We start from the raw sequence: 18567 nt of genomic DNA, 5'->3' as shown, positions 1-18567 counted from the left end.
AATTTATGTGTTATAGAAGGCCAAGTAAGCCAACCTTAACTTTAGAAGGCTGATGTTCTAAGGCTTAATGGAGTTGGGCATTAGGAACTAACCCCAGTGCTTGCAGACTGTGTAGCTTTCAAAGAATGATAGGAATGAGAGGGAAGCATTCTAGCAGCAAAGGAAGGATGAACATCATTGGAAAGTTACCAAAGCTATATCGGTAATACTGACTAGTCTAAGGTGGCTGACATATGCTATTTATAAGAGGGAACAGTGAGATAAAGAACCCGAAGTGGTGTAAGCATGTGCCAGCGGTCAGATCATGGACATCCTCAGTTGTATTTTGTAGAAAATGGGAAATCACTATAGTTTTGATTTCCCTAATTATTGGTAAGCTTGAGCATTTTTTCATGTACCTGTTGGCCATTTATTTATATGCCTTTTTTGAACAAATGTCTATTCAAATCTTTAGCTCATCTTTAAATCAGGTTATTAGTTTTTTTGCTATTGAGTTGTAAGAGTTTCTTGTATATTTTGGAGATTAACCTTTTATCAGATATATAGTTTGAAAATATTTGTTTCCATTCTGCAGGTTGTCTTTTAATTCTGTTGATTGTTTCCTTTGCAGTGCAGAACATTTTTTTTAAAGATTTTATTTATTTATTTGAGAGAGAGAGAGAGAGAGCACGAGCAGGGGGAGGGTCAGAGGGAGAGGGAGACTCCCAGCTGAATGTGGAACTCCAGGTAGGGCTCTATCCCAGGGTCCTGGGATATGATCTGAGCTGAAGGCAGACAATCAACTGAGCCACCCAGGCACCCCTGTGCAGAAACTTTTTAGTTTGATGTAGTCCCACTTGTTTATTTTTGCTGTTATTATTGCCTGTGCTTTTGTGGTCATCTCCATGAAATCATGAAGAGACTATTGTGACCAAACTTTTCCTTTGTTTTCTTTTAAGAGTTTTACAGTTTAAGTCTTACATGTAGGTCTTTAATTCATTTTCAGTTGATTTCTGTGTATGATCTAAGATAAAGGTCTGATACCATTTTTTAGCATGTGGATATGCAGTTTTCCTAGCACCAGTTTTTGAAGAGGCTGTCCTTTTCTTGTTGTGTATTCTTGATGACCTTGTCAGTGGGCATATATGAGTGGATTTATTTCTAGTCTCTCTTTTTTCTTCTATTTGTTTATACGTCTCTCTTTGTGCCAGTACCATTATCATTTTGAATACTGTAGCATAATACTGTATGTATTATATTTTGAGATCAGAAAGTGTGATGCCTCCAACTTTGTTCTTCTTTCTATTAATTTGACTATTTGTGGTCTTTTGAAGTTCCTTATACATTTTAGAGTCGCTTTTTTCTATTTCTGTATAAAATGGGTTTGTTATTTTCATAGTAATTACGTTGAATCTTTGGATCACTTTGAGTAGTATGGACATTGTGACAATATTAAGTCTTCCAATCTATGAACAAGGATGACTTCCAGTTTGTTAGTGTTTAATTTCTTTTATTAATGTGCTGCAGTTTTCAGTGTATAGGTCTTTCATCTATTTAGTTAACTTTATTTTAATCTTTTTGGTGCTGTTATACATGGGATTATCTTTTTAATTTCCAGTAGGTTTTGTTAGTGTACAGTTATTTTTGTATATTGATTTTGTATTCTGCAACTTTTCCTGAAATTTTACATCAGTTCTAACAGTTTTAGTTGTGGAATCTTTAGGGTTAGGGTTTTCTGTATATAGGATCATGTCATATGCACAGAGAGACAGTTTTAGTTATTCTTTTCCAGTTTGGATGTCTGTTACTTATTTTTCTCGCCTAATGTCTCTGGCTAGGATTTTCAATAGTATGTTGAATAGTAGTGGTGGGAGTGGGCATCCTTTTCTTATTACTGATATTAGTGGAAGAGATTTCAGTTTTTCACCAGTGAGTATGGCTTTCCATATATGGTTTTTATTATGTTAGTTTCTTTCCTTCTATTCCTAGTTTGTTGAGAGTTTTGTTTGTTGTTTTTTTTTTATCATAAAAGGGTGTTAAATTTGGTCAAATTCTATTTCTGCATTTACTAAGATGATCATATAATTTTTATTCTTTATTCTGTTAATATGGCATATCACAGTTTTTGTGTGTTGAACCATCCTTTTATCTCAGGGATAAATTCCACTTGGTAATGATGTATAATAATTTTTTATGTGCTATTGGGTTCAGCCTACTTGTATTTTGTTGAGAATTTTTGCATCTGTATTCATCAGGAGTACTGACCTGTAGATTTCTTTTTTGTAGCACCATTAATAAGATATCACCTCACACTGTTAAGCATGGCTATTATTAGAAAAACAAAATACAGTAAGCATAAAGGATACATATATCTTTTTTGATTTTGTGTTTCTATTTTCTTTGGTTAAATACCCAGTAATAGAATTACTGGATTGTAAGTTGTTTCTATTTTTAATTTTTTTTGAGGAACATCTGTGAGCATAGCATAACATACCATTGTTGAATTACTATGTTGTACACCTGAAGCAAAGGTAACATTGCGTGTCAACTATACTTCAATTTAAAAAAAAGGCAAGTATTAGTGAGGATGTGGAGAAATTAGAACCCTTGAACACTTTTGGTGGGAATGCAAAATGGTAGAGTTGCTACAGAAACTGTACATAGCTTCCTCAAAAAATTAAAAATAGAGCTACCATATAATCAAGCAATCCCACTTCTGGATATTTATCCAAAATATTTGAAATTAGGATCTCAACAAAATACTAGCTCTCTTATTTTCATTGCAACATTAGTCACAATAGTCAAAATGTGGAAAAGGCATAAATGTCAATCAATTGATGGATAAAGAAAATGTAGTATATACGTACAATAAAATCCCAGTCAGCCTGAAAAAGAGAAGAAAATTCCACATTATGTGAAAAGAGATGAACTTTGAGGATTATGCTAAGTGAAATAAACCAATTATAGAAAGACAAATACGACATAATTCCACTTACATGAGATAGCTAAAATAGTCAAATTCATTAAATCAAAGAGTGGAATGGTGGTTGCCAGGTCTTCAGGGAGGGATAAATGGGGAGTTACTAATCACTATGCATAAAGTTTCAGTTAAGCAACATGAATAATTTCCAGAGATCTGTTAGCATTGTAACCTATAGTCAACAATAATGTGTTATACACTTAAAATTGGTTAAGAGGATAGATCATATGTTAAGTGTTCTTACCACAATAAAAGAGAAGAAAAAGATAAACAGAAGAAATATATTACAACAACAACAAAAAGAAAATGGGCAATCACTATTCTTTTTCAACATTCTAAGGTAAAAGTAAACAGGGTAGAATGCTAGACAAGAAAAGAATTGCAGAGGTAAAAGATGCAATTTTCAATTTTCTTGGCTGAACTTAGTCATAGATTATGTATTTCCAGGCAAATAGTGCCTGAGAGGATGGAAGCACCATTTAAATAAGTGGTGAGATATAATATCAATAAGCAGGAGGATAATATTGCTGATCATTTTTATACCATAGCCCCTCCCCAAAGTAACATGGGAACATCAACCTAAAGAGCTTATTTTCAGTTTGCAGCACAAGTAAACTATCAATGAACTAAATATGTAGGACTCGAACTCAAGATTTCAAAGCCAGGAATGCAGATTTAGAGACCATACAGGTGATTTCTGACACCAAGGGAGTAGCAGACTATTCCCAGATGAATATGTTACAGAGAAATCAAAAGACAGAACTCATATTTTTTTAGAGGTTGTTTAGTTTCACCAAGATGAAAGGAAAATAACTTCATACATAAAATAATATCTTTTGATTACTACTGTATATGTTACTGTGGGTGTATTAAAATGCAGAGATTAAAACAGTTTACCCTCATGTAATTTATAATCTAATAAAACATAGATTGGTAGGAGAAATGCAATCTATAAATACTGAACATGAAATTGTGGTATTTTGGGTGTTTCTCATAAATTATTTAGTCAAACAACAGCCTTGCAAATTATCTAAATTCTGTGTATATAGGTAAAAAAGACATGGAAAATAACACAGGGACAAAATTCTGATCAAAATACCTGTGTTCTTTTTACTTCATCAAATGAGCTGTTAAGCAGCATAGTGGTAAAGGAAATGTCTTTATGATTAAGAAGTGATTAGGAACCTTTAAGGATCTGGTTGTGTAAAATGTTGGAAGAGGTAACATAACTCTCCATGTTTAATGGATTAGCCCAAGGAAGAGGAAGCCAGAAATGACATAATATTCTAAGAAATATGACTTAGGGAATACAGCCAAGAATATGATCTTCAGGGAAGAAGAAGGCTCATTGGAAGATTCTTAAAGAATAAATGCAACTAGTGTGTTTGCAGGCAAATTAAAAGTCGAAAGAAAGAAAAAAATGATTTCATCATTGATATCCTAGGACCCCTGAGAAGAAATACAGGCATCCAATCAAAGACCTAATTCAAAAGGCAGCACTTTAAACAATGAAAAGAATAAGAAAATACATGCAAATCTTTGTTATGTGGACAGATCACAAAGAATAGCAAGTAGGAACACTAATAAAGTTATAGCAACAGAGAATAAGAATCCCTTAGGAAATGCCATTAAAACACAGATTCTGGATTTGTTTCCTCACCTTTAAAATTCAGAAAAGCTTCACTATACTGTACAACTGAACCTAGTGTAACAGTGTTTGTCAATTAGACTACAGGAAGGAAGGAAGGAAGGAAGGAAGGAAGGAAGGAACGAACGAACGAAGGAACGAAGGAAGGAAGATCTTAATAAACATGGATTTTTAGATATTTAAATAATTTTCTCTTTAATCTGGCACTAATAATAGTAATAACAAATAATTGTTAATGTCATAAAACTACACTGTGATCCCTGTATCAGTTATGTATATACTTACACATTTACAATGTTAAGATATATATATATACACACACATATATATAATGTAGATAAATATATAATTATATACTTATATGTGTGTGATTTTATTATGCATATGTTAATTTCAGAAAAAGGATAAGTTAAATATTAAAATATTACATGTTTAATGAACACAAGATTGAATCCAGATTCCTTAGCAATATAGCAATAAATGCCATCAGCATCAATAATTATCATTATTCAAGGAATGTGACATCTAAATTCATATATATGTATGATCCTTAGTTGATTCTGTACCCATTTTCTAGAGTTCTGCCCGAATTCTACTCATCTTTCCTGATTTTAGCTTCCTGGCAGTGATTTGTGTCTTGAATATATAAGAGCTTCAGAGGAATTGGTAGTTTACATTGGAAAGAACACAAACTTCACATCCTGACACAATTATTATAGCCGGTTTGAGTTATGGCAGATTACTCTAGTTTTCTGGTTTCAGCTTCCTCATATATAAAATAAGGGTATTAACTACAATCTTATAAATTCTCACTTATCTTGTAACCTAATATGTAGTAAATTCTTATAGGAATTCAACATTATTAATAAAACTTGTTGCAGGGGCGCCTGGGTGGCTCAGTCATTAAGCATCTGCCTTTGGCTCAGGTCATGATCCCAGGGTCCTGGGATCGAGCCCCGCATTGGGCTCCCTGCTCTGCGGGAAGCCTGCTTCTCCCTCTCCCACTCCCCCTGCTTGTGTTCCCTCTCTCCCTTTCTCTCTCTCTGTCAAATAAATAAATAAAATCTTTAAAAAAAATTAAAAAAATAAAACTTGTTACAATTACATAACTGTGTGTTGTTTATTTCATAGTTAGGGATTAAGGTATTTCTTGATTTTTCAGTATTTTGTTTGGTCAGTGTTAACTGGATGTATGTTATCAAAGTCAAAGTCAAGGAATGCTTTTCTTTCAAGTTAATATAATCATAATGATATGCTAAAACTATAAAAATGAACTTATCTTTGGAAACATGATAAACTTCATATAGAGACAAACAGAATTTTATCATAAAAAGTATTTACTATAAAAATGTGATTGAAACTCAGTGCAATATTAAACTTGACAATCACATATTAGAGTTATTGCTACACACAGAGGTTCTAAATATGTGATCTAAAATCCATTTTATATTACACAGGGACATATTTATTCATCTGAATTTGAAATAGGGTTTTTACAATGTTTTCAAGGTTCTAGAAATTCTATCAAATTTGTTTCTAAAAAAGAATGGTTCCATACACTCAGGATGGATGTTTACCTTATTGATGATATTTTACAGAGACTGATATGAATCTACTCTTTTCTTTTCTCTAAGCTTTTGCCTTCATAATACAACCTCAACTTCCATCATTTCTATCCCCTGATCTATTAGTTCTCTGTTACTGAGTTTGTCTGTACTCCCTCCAAATCTTCCATTTTAGACTGGAACATTCATGGCTAGTTGTGACTGTAAAACCAAATTCTTTCTCAAATTCTCAGCTCTGATGGAGCTGGCTTAGCTCCACTTCCTGCTTTTGTTTCCCAAAAGGTAGAATTTGAAGTGATACTTAATATAATATCTGATAGAATTATCAACAAAAATAAATGAGGAATCTCTCAATTCATGTTTCAGGTAATAATGTTTTCTATTCATATTCCAGCTGAGAAGAAACTCTAGTGTCCCTAATCCCCAAACTAAAACCTAGTGCTAAAATCAGAGGGCAATCATACGAGTTATTAATAACTTAATATCTGCCTTAACTCTACCTTGTTTTACCCATTTCAACCTTCTCCTGAATATAGTCATTTTCCCAAACAGTAATTTAAGTGTCAAAGGAAAAAGTGCTTAGAGACATCTGATCCATCAGGGATACAGTTTTCTACTCTGGAGTATCATACACATTTTGGAATCAAGGCAGACTGACTAATGGTAGCTGTTTTGCTACACAACCATCAACATAACTTTGCACAAGTAACACAAACTTTCTGAGCATATTTTATCTTTAAAATTTGGAATATATTAGTATGTACTTTGACAAACTTCCCAAACACTGAACAGTGTCTGAGATTAATCTAGAATGCAATCTTTAATGTAGTAATTAATGGAAAAATCTCCCTTAAATTTAAAAAAAGATATTTTCCTGAGAGACTAAAAACTTGGAATCTGCCTAGAAATGGGAGAACTGCCTCAAAATTTTAATTTGTTACTCTATAGTGTTAAATATTATATCTTGCATTTCACAAACAATTTATTTTTGAGAAAACAGGAGGCATGTACACATCTCACATTTTGACTAATAATCTTTAATGATCTCGAGATCCTTTTAAATGGAATTTTGCTTGGAAACATAACCTAAGAAAATTAAAAGTAGAAATTATTCTCTTTATACTATATTATATTGAACCACAAGAAGTTGTCATTTCTGAAGGTCAGAATGGTTGAATATCACCAATTTCATGATTCAACCCAATTATTTAGCACTCACTCTAAGTCTCAATAGTGAGTAAATGTCAGATAAACAAGTTTTATTTTTAAGTATACTGCTTGTAGATCAAAAGGTAAATAGTCATCCTTTAAAATGTTTGTTACCATATAAAATCTTACTATACAATAGACAGAAGCCCATTTGATGATATTCACAATGTTAAATTGTTCTCAGTATTGTTTTTTCAATTGGAAATGTTCTTTAAAATATTTGTGTGCATGTGTATGTGCTGACCGTATTTATTTATGAGTTGGAATTCTTTTTTTTTTTCTTTTGTTGACCAGGAATTAGGTTGCTTTAAATTTTTAGTGTCTCAGACAATGTCACTAAGAATATCACAGCATATGCCTTCTTGTATACACAAATAGGTATTTCTTTAGGAAAGATATTAAACAGTACAAAACTGCTGGTAGTTGTATTTTAACTTCTAGTGGTACTGACGATTTATTCTCTAAAAAGACTGTGTCAATTTATACTCCTACAATATCAAATACCCCACAAACTCCACATATAGTAGTATCAATTAAAATATTTTTCTAATCTTCTATGGTTTTAAAACTGATTTATATGAGCTCTGTATCTGTTGTAGGAAATAGGAAATGAACTTTTTCTTATTATAAAAGTTAAAAACTAATTTCTTCTCATCTATACCTTATCTATTCTGGATATTAATCTCTTCTCTGTTATATAGGTTGACAATATATTTTAGCAGTCTGTAGCTTTGTTTCCTAATTTTTAAAGTGTGAATTTTGATGTAGTCAAAATTACGGACTTTATGGCTTTTGTATTCCATATTTTTTTTCTTTCTGGTTGCACATTTTTAAAAATAGTAATTCCAATATAATCAACATACAGTGCTATAGTAGTTTCAGGTGTATAGTATAGTGATTCAACAATTCTGTACATACCCAGTGCTTATCACCATAAGTATGCACAATCCCCTTTACCTATTTCACCCATCCCCCACCCCTCACCCCTCTGGTAACCACCAGTTTGTTCTCTATATTGTCTCTTTTTGTTCATTTGTTTTGTTTCTTAAATTACACATAGGAGTGAATTCATATGGTATTTATCTTTCTCTTACTGACTTATTTCACTTAGCATTTTCCTGTTTAGATCCATTCATGTTATTGTAAATCATAGGATTTCATTATTTTTTATAGCTGAGTAATATTTCACTTTGCATATATATATTCATATATCCATTTGTATATCAATGGGCACTTGGGTTGCTTCCATATTTTTGGTATTGTAAATAATGTGCAAAAAATATAGGGGTGCATATGTCACAAAGAATGTCATTGTATATGCCTTCTTCTAGACAGATATTTCTTTAGGAAATATATTAAACAGTACAACTGCTGGATGATAGGGTAGTTATAGTTTAACATCTAGTGGTACTGACAAATTATTCTCTAAAAGGACTGTGTCAATTTACACTCCTTTTTTGATTACTGTTTTCATATTGTTTGAGGAGATACCCAGTAGTGGGATTACTGGATCATATGATAATTCTATTCTTATACACCAACAAATTGGACAAGAAGAAATGTATATAAATTCCTGGAAACATATAACCTCCCAAAACTAAATCAGGAAGAAATAGAAAATGTGAACAGACTGATTACTAGCAATTAAATTGAATCAGTAATCAAAAAACTCCCAACAAACAAAAGTCCAGGACCAGATGACTTCACAGGTGAATTCTACCAAACATTTAAAGAAAAGTAAATACCTATCCTTCTCAAACTATTTCAAAAAACAGAAGAGTAAGGACAACTTCCAAATTCATTCTATGAAGTGAGCATTACTCTTAAAACAAACCTAGATAAAGACACCACCAAAAAAGAGCACTAAAGGCCAATAGCTGATGAACATAAATGCAAAAATCCTCAACAAAATATTAGCAAACCTAGTCCAACAATACATTAAAAAAATCATTCACCACAACCAAGTGGGATTTATTCTTGGGGTGCAAGGGCAGCTCAATATTTGCAAATCAATCAATGTAATACAGCACATCAATAAGAGAAGAGATAAAAACAAAATGATCATCCATTCTTAATGAAAACTTCAACAAAGTAGGGATAGAAAGAACATACCTCAACATCATAAAGTCCATATATAGAAGACCCACAACTAATATCTTCCTGAGAGCTTTACCTCTAAGGTCAGGAACAAGACAGGGATGTCCACTCTCACCATTGTTATTTAACATAGTACTGGAGTCCTAGCCTCAGCAGACAACAAAAAGAAATAAAAGGCATCCAAATAAGCAAGGAAGAAGTCAAACTTTCACTATTCCCAGAAGACATGATACTCTAAGGAGAAAACCCAAAAGATTCCACCAAAAAATTTCTAGAACTGATACAGGAATTCAGCAAAGTCATAGGATATAAAATCAATGTACAGAAATCACTTGCATTCCTATACACTAATAACGAAGCAGCAGACAGAGAAATCAAGGAAGCGATTCCACTTACAATTGTACTGAAAACCATAAGATGTCTAGGAATAAAACTAGCCAAAGAAGAAAAGAGTTGTACGCTGAAAACTATAGAACACTTATGAAAGAAATTGAAGAGGACACACACACACACAAATGGAAAAACATTCCATACTCATGGATTTGAAGAACAAATATTGTTAAAATATCTATACTGTGTGAAGCAATCTACACATTTAATGCAATCCCTACCAAAATACCACCAGCATTTTTCACAGAGCTAGAAAAAAACAACCCTAAAATTTGTATGGAAACACAAAAGACCCCAAATAAACAAAGTGATCTTGAAAAAGAAAAGCAAAGCTGGAGGAATCACAATTCCAGACTTAAGTTAAATTACAAAGTAGTAGTCATCAAGACAGTATAGTACTAACACATAGATCAGTGGAACAGAATAGAAAACCCAGAACTTGATCCACAACTACGTGATCAACTAATCTTCAACAAAGCAAGAAAGACTCTCCAACAGAAAAATAACAGTTTCTTCAACAAATGGTGTTGGGAAAACTGGACAGCAACATGCAGAAGAATGAAACTGGAACTACTTTCTTACACCATATACAAAAATAAATTCAAAATGGATGAAAGACCTAAATGTGAGCCAGGAATCCACCAAAATCCTAGAGGAGAACACAAGCAGTAACCTCTTTGACATTGGCAGTAGCAACTACTTATTAGACTCATCTCCGGAGGCAAGGAAAACAAATGTAAAAATTAACTATTGGGACTTCATTAAGATAAAAACTTCTGCACAGCAAAGGAAACAATAAACAAAACTAAAAGGCAACCTCCAGAATGTGAGAACATATTTGCAAATGGCATATTTGATAAAGGATTTGTATCCAAAATCTATAAAGAACTTATTAAACTCAACATCCAAAAAAACAAAAAATCCAGTTAAGAAATGGGCAGAAGACATGAAGACATTTTCTTCGAAGAAGACATTCAGATGGCTAATAGACATATGAAAAGATGTTCAATATCACTGATCATCAGGAAAATACAAATAAAAACCATAATGAGATACCACCTCATTCCTGTCAGAATGGCTAAAATTAACAACACAGGAAACAACAGATGTTGGCAAGGATGTTGAGAAAGGGGAACCCTTTTACACTGTTGGTGGGAATGCAAACTGGTGCATCCACTGTGGAAAACAGTATGGAAGTTCCTCAAAAAGTTAAAAATAGAAATACCAGCAATTGCACTACTAGGCATTTACCCAAAGGATTCACAAATACTGATTCAAAGGGACACATGCACCCCAATGTTTATAGTGGCATTATCAACAATATGTGATAATAATAATATATATATAAAATATATAATATATAATATAATAATGGAATATTACTCTGCCATCAGAAAAAGAAAGATATCTTGCCATTTTCAAGGATGTGGATGGAACTGGAGTGTATTATGCTAAGCAAAGTAAGTTATAGAAAGACAAATACCATACAATTTCACTCATATGTGGAATTTAAGAAACAAAACAGATGAACATAGGGGAAGGGAAAAATAAAAAGAAGAGAGAGGGAGGCAAACCATAAGAGACTCTTAACTATAGAGAACAAACAGGGCTGCTGGAGGGGAGGTGGGTGGGGGATGGGCTAAATGGGTGATGGGGATTAAGGAGGTCACCTGTTGTGATGAGCACTGGGTATTATATGTAAGTGATGAATCACTAAATTCTACTCATGAAATCAATATTACACTATATGTTAACTAGAATTTAAATAAAAACTAAAAACTGAAAAAAAGAAAGAAAGAGAATTGTGGATGCTTCAAATATTGGACAACACTTAGAATTTTGTCTTTTTAAAATTGTAATGTGTGTGCATTGGTGTCTCATTTTGATTTTATTTTCATTTCCTTAATGACGTTGAGAACTTTTTCATGTGGTTTTGGACCCTTTGGATATCTTCCTTATAAAGTATTTGTCAAAGCATTTGATCATTTTCTCAAAACCAACTGCTTGTTTATCTTCATGGTGTTGAATTCTAAGGAATTTTTTTTTAAGTAGGCTCCACATCCAGCATGGAGCCCAGTGCAGGGCTTGAAACAATGACCCTGAGATTAAGACCTGAGCTAAGATTAAGAGTCTGACACTTAACCGACTAGCCACCCAGGCACACTGTAAGGGATTTTTATAGATTCTAAATAAAAGTTCTATGTACGGTGAATCAGTGTTGGGAATATATTGTTCCATGACTTTAATTTTTTTTCTAATTTTCTTAATAGTAACTTTAGTTGGACAGTATTTAAAAATTCTAAATTGAAGTCCATGAGTATTTTCTTTTCAGGTTTCATGCTTTTTGTTCCTATCTAGGAAATCTTAGCCTAGTCCTAGGTTGTGAATATGTTCTCCTAGTTTTTTTTTTAATTTATTTTAGATCTCTAATTTTAGCTTTTGTATTAGATCCATACCATTTTTGTTTTTTAGAGGTGGGGGAGGGGCAGAGGAAGAAGGAGAGAGACAATCTGAAGCAGGCTCCACACCCAGCTCTATCTCTTGAGGGCTGAGATCATGACCTGAGGCAAAATCAAGAGTCAGACGCTTAACTGATTGAGCCACCCAGCCATCCCTATGATCATTTTTAAGTTAATTTTTGTGTACCATGTGAGTCAATTTTTTTTATTTCCATGGGGATATTGAGTTCAAGGGAAAAAGTTACTGAAAAGATTATGCTGTATTGATTTACCTTGGCAATTTTGATGAATAAAAATGAGTATCTACCTGTGATCTATTTCTAGACTCCCCATTCTCTTCCATGGATCTGTATGTCTGTATCTACATCAATACCACACTGTATTGCTTGTCATAACCTCATAAGTAAACATTAAAATCAGGTAAAATTGTATAGTCCAACTTTGTTCTTATTTTACAAGACATTTTGACTATTCATAGTATTTCACATTACCATATTTTGAGGACACATAGATTCAGGGTGTCAGTTTCCATTCCCCCCCCCCAAAAAAAAGGTGGTAGAGAATGTGATTGGGAATGCTGTGGAAGTTTTAGATCAATTTTAGTAGAATAGATAGGCAACAATCAGGTTGTTCTTTACCTAAGACATTTTTTACAGCTGTTCTTTGTCAGGCCAAGGATATTTTCTAGTTATAGTTTGTTGTGTTGAAAAGTGTTGAAATTTATGCAAAAGATTTTCTGTGATACAGAAATACTCAATTTTTTCCATTTTATTCATGATTTATATTGATGCACTTTTAATGTTAAGTCTTGCACTCTAAGGATAAATGTCATTCATTCATAACATTATTTCCATATATTGATATATTTGGATTTGATAATATTTTTGCATCTGTGTTCATGTGGGATATTCATTTTTAAGTTTCTCCTATTTACTGCCTTTCCTTCTTTGGGTATCAGAGTAATTGTGTTTTCAAAAAACAAGTTGGGCATGCATTCTGTCTCTTTCACTTTAAAAAAAAGTTTTTACATAGTTGGTAATATTGCTTCTTTAAAAAAAAAGATTTTATTTATTTGACAGAGAGAGGGAACACAAGCAGGGTTAGAGTGAAAGGGAGCAGGCTTCCAGCAAAGCTGGGAGCCTGATGCGGGGCTCGATCCTAGGACCATGAGAGCAGGACCTCAACTGAAGGTAAACGCTTAATGACTGAGCCACTCAGGCACCCCGGCAATACTGCTTCTTCAAATGTGTGTTATAAGGCGTCTGAGTCGCTCAGTCGGTTGAACGACTGCCTTCAACTAAAGTCATAATTTCGGGATCATGAGATCGAGCCGTGCCACATTTGGCTCCCTGCTCAGTGGGCAGTCTGCTTCTCTCTCCCTCTGCTGCTCCCCCTGCTTGTGCTCTCTTGCTTGTGGACACACTCTCTCTCTTTAAATAAATAAAATATTTTTAAAAATGATAATAAAAATTAATGTGTAATATAATTCATCAGTGAAAATAGTCAGGCTTTGGAGAATCCTCTGTGAAAATGTTTTCAATCATGTATTCCTTTAACAGATATAGACTCATTCAAATTTTCTACTTTTTCTGGAGAAAATTTTAACTTTTATTTTAATTAAATTTGTACACAGTATTACTTTATTTTTTTTAATTGATAGTCTTATTTCCTCTTTCTGTCCTGATACTGGTAATCCATCTTGTTGTTGCTTTCTTGAACTGTCTAGCTAAAGTTTATAAAAACTCTAAATCCCTTCATTGATTTTTTTCTGTTTTTCAGTCTCTTATTTATTTCCATTCTTTTATTATTTACCAAAACTTACTGATTTTGAATTTAATTGCTCTTCTTTTTCCAGATCCTTAAATCATTTATTTTGGATGATTATTATTATTATTATTTTAACTAATGTAGGAATTTAAAGTTATAAGTTTCCCTCTGGCACTGCTTAGCAGAATTATTTTGTTTTCATCATCATTCAGTTTAAATTATTTCTAATTTCTTTTCTGTTTTAATTCTCCTATAGCTGACTAGAACTTGGACCTATCTTTTTGGGCATCATTATTGAATTTATTACATATAAAGTTGGATTTTGTCCTTTCTGTCTATAATTTCTGCTTTTTCGGTTGAATTTTTTTTCCATTTTCATTGAATGAAATTATAAATTACATTAATACTGTTATGTTACTATTTATATTATAATTAATATTCTATTTCTTCTGTTCTTTTTTCTTGTACCTTCATCTTCTGCCTTTTATTGAGTATTAAGTATTTTTAATATCCTATTTTATTTTTCCTATTGAACTTGTAAAATTTTCTTTACCATATTTTATCTTTCACAGTTGCTCTAGTGTTTGCAATATGACTCTAATTTACCACAATGTGCCCTGAAATAATAGTATGCCACTTTGGACATAAGTTTAGAACCTTTTAATAATATACCTATCTTTTCTCCTTTCATGGTAAGTGTTGTTTTTTCATACATTTTCTTCCACATATGTTATAATCTACTAGTCCATTGTAATTAGTTTTGCTTTAAACGGAAAATTATTTTTACAGTAAAAGTGAGAAAAATTTATCTTTTATAATAACTTAAAATACAATAATTCTGGAACTCTTTATATTTTTACAAATCACAGTTTCTATCTGGTGCCATTTCTCTTTATTATGTAGATTTTACTTTAATATTAGCTGGATACCACTTATCTGGCAGCATGTTCTCCCAGCTAAGTTGACCTGAAAAATTCTTATTTTGCCTTAAGTTTTAAAATGGGTAGTTGCTTAGTAAATAATCAGGTTGATAGTTTTATTTTATTTTTATCCTTTAAAGACACCATTCTCACAAACACTGAGAATATTTTAATCCCTTAATCTCTTCTAACTTTTTCTATGATGTCCTTTGTTTTAATTATATAAATATTTTACAATATACTGGACATTGCCACATTGCTTTACAAAGTTAATAATCATCTTTATTTACTCAAGCATCTGCCATTTCCTTTTTTTATTTCCTTTATTTTTCTGCTTCCATCAGGATTATTTCCTTTCTTCTTAAAAAGCTTATTTATTAATATAAGTCTCCTGGCAATGAGTTCTCTCTCTCTCTTTTTTTTAAGCTGTATTAAATCCAGTTGATTTTTTTTTTCTTTTTAAAATAAACTCCATGCCCAATGTGGGGCTTGAACTCATGACCCCAAAATCAAGTTACATGTTTTACTGACTGAGCCAGCTAGACACCCCTCGTTCTCTCTTTTTTTAAATCTAAAAGTATATTTACTATGCCTTTATTTTTAAAATAGAAAAAATTTAGAGGTACACCTTAAGAATTATTTTTCTTTAATACTTAACACTATCGTTCCATTGTTTATCTTATTTCACTATTTCAGTTATCATCTTTGAGTCAGTCTTATTGCTACTTCCTTAAAAGTAGTGTATATTGGGTGCCTGGGTGGCTCAGTTGGTTAAGCGACTGCCTTTGGCTCAGGTCATGATCCTGGAGTCCCGGGATCGAGTCCCACATCGTGCTCCCTGCTCGGCGGGGAGTCTGCTTTTCCCTCTGACCCTCTTCCCTCTTGTGCTTTCTATCTTTCATTCTCTCTCTCTAATAAATAAATGAAATCTTTAAAAAATTTTTTAAAAAAAGTAGTGTATATTTTTCTCGTTGCTTTTGAGATTTTCTCATTGTCTTTAGTTTTTAAGCACTTTTACTATGATGTGCTTGGATAATGTTTCTTTGTATTAACTACTCTTTAGATTATATGTAGCATTATGTATTTCATCAGTTAGGAAACAAAATGGTCAATGTATTTTTTTCAATTACTGTACCTGCTTTATTCACATTTACCTTTTCTCCTAGAATACCAAATGATCTTATATTAGACATCTTTATTGTGCCTCATATTTCCCCTTGCACTCTTTCTTGAAATTTCTATCTTTATTTACCCTTTCTCCTTGCACTTTAGTCTAGACATATTGCATTCTATTGACCTATATTCCAATTTGCTAATATTTCTGTAACTGGAATAGTTGAGCTGATCATTTTCCTGGTAACCAAGCGAAGGAAAATGAAACTAAGAGCAGATTATAATGCAACAGTTGAATGTAATAAGAAAAAAAAGAGAAGGAAAGAATGGATTAGATTTTGAATATAGAGTTTAAAATCCTCAATATTCATATGGAGGAGAATACTGAGAGACAAATAAATTCAGTATTAGAATTTGGTCCATATTCTTTAAATAGGCTTCTCTTACACACGTATATGTAGATCTGATAGGTCGTAAGATCTTATTAGTATTGAATGTTGCTTCTTCACTCACCGGTGTCTACCCATTATTCTTGTTCTTTTCTTTCTGGCTCACTAATAAGCCAGTATTATCTTACACCTAAATTCTTGATTCCTAATGACACCTTGATTCTCACCTCTCTCTCCAAGAAAATGTTGCTACTTACCTGTTGTATTATAAGAATCACAGGTGTGGGCAAAACACTGCACTCTTCCAAACAAAGTCCTCGACCAGGCTTTTCTGTTTCCTCTAGAAGAGATAAGGCTTAAACCTTATAATATAGAGTCCTAGGCTAGAATCCTAAACTTCCATATTGCCAATATGGTATTGCCAGTACATGAAGTTAAAGACAAAGAAATGGGAGAGATCTGGTCCAGTATGTACATGATGTAAATTCTACATCTGAAACTAATATTACTCTGTATGTTAACTAACAGGAATTTAAATAAAAACTTGGGAAACAAATAAAGGGCTTGGAGGTAGGCATAGACTTGAGAATAATTTACTAATTTTCCGAAACTGTTATTAACCCAGTCAACCTATATTTATTACATGCTTACTAAATGCCATACCCTTTCCTAGGAGCTGTGCCTAGAACAACATAAAAAGCAGATATGGCCCTCTGGTCCAGGAAACTTGTATTAGGCAATGAAAGCTTATAAAACAAATGTTAGACTAAAGTCGTAGTTTACAATCTATAAACTCAGATGAATTAAATGTATAAATTCCTTTGCTTTCTGTAATGTGTCTTCCTGTAACCACATGCAAACAAACAACAGAGTTGCTCATCCTAGACTCTTCTAATTTAAAACTATTTCTTTTACTTTCATTTTGTCTCCTTCAGATAATCATTTCAAGACTTACATCCATTCAAGTCTGGTTTCCCTCTACACTTTCTCTTGAGGAAGTTATGGATCCTGCTAGCGTCAGAGAGAAAGAGAAATGTCATTCATTCATGGTTCTTTTACTGGACTCCAAACAAGTGTATTTCACCCTTATCTAGTCATTATTTGCTGGAATGCAGCTGACACCTGCCCAGTCCTGCCTCGTGTGTGTGTGTGTGTGTGTGTGTGTGTGTGTGTGTGTGTGTGTTGGGGGAGAAAAATGATATGGAACATTCAGGATATTTATCCCTTACCTTCTATTCCTTTCTCCCCTCTCTTCCACCCAGTTCCAGAACTGACTTCTACTCATTTCTATTTGATGGGAATTTATTCCTTTCTTTCCCATTGTAGCTTTATGACTTTATCTGCTTGGTGAATGGTGGCAGAGGCAAAAGTCCATATTACCCAGGAAAGAAAATAGAGGAATGTTTTTAAAAATCCCCTTGTACATCTTTAATAAAGAGTAGTAATGTTCATATGGAAAAAGTAAAATGCTGTAAGAATTTCTAAGATGGTGACTTATTCTAAACTTAGTATAGTCAACAAAATACCATAAATATGTGTGAAGCTAAAATAGGAAACAGAAAAAAAAAAAGAAACAAACCTGACCAAACTTTTGGAAAAATAGTTTAGTTTCCTATATAAAAAGTAGAAGGACAAATTTTTCTTACCAAAAGAGTTCAGCTGCCACTGATTCAATTTTATTAATGAAATTTTATACAAATTTAGAATTATACCTCACTAAGTAAATTGGATCTGTATTTATGCATTTCATGATTGTTGAACTTTGCACAAAATAGAATTTATAAATTTCCACTTGAACATGTATACAATTATTTCTGCTATTTTGGGTAGATTGAAAAACTAAATCAGATGTCTATTGATTTTTAAATTTTCATTTTTATCCTTAAAGAGCAAGCAATAGAAATCAAATGTCCTGTGACAACTAATTTGATATTGTGTCATTATGACAACAGTAAAAATAGCTTCAATGACAAAAATTAATAGAAATTTCATATATTTATATGTGGATTTTATTATAATATTTTATTGGTCAGCATATCTTAAATGGAGTT

General features: G+C 32.6%; 1 long non-coding RNA gene across 1 annotated transcript; it reads left to right on the top strand.

Annotated features, from left to right (window-relative positions):
- Positions 1-271: 271 nt before the first annotated feature.
- On the top strand, positions 272-17676 carry LOC141373442 (uncharacterized). Its single transcript, XR_012379481.1, has 3 exons — positions 272-372; positions 14667-14786; positions 17452-17676. It is a non-coding gene; the product is annotated as an uncharacterized lncRNA (long non-coding RNA).
- The last annotated feature ends 891 nt before the right edge of the window (positions 17677-18567 follow it).

The sequence above is a fragment of the Callorhinus ursinus genome, unplaced genomic scaffold (assembly GCF_003265705.2).
Source record: "Callorhinus ursinus isolate GAN/ISIS: 27379988/994484 unplaced genomic scaffold, GSC_fseal_2.0 scaffold1, whole genome shotgun sequence".
Classification (NCBI taxonomy): domain Eukaryota; kingdom Metazoa; phylum Chordata; class Mammalia; order Carnivora; family Otariidae; genus Callorhinus; species Callorhinus ursinus.
This window is presented reverse-complemented; position numbering and strand designations above follow the sequence as displayed.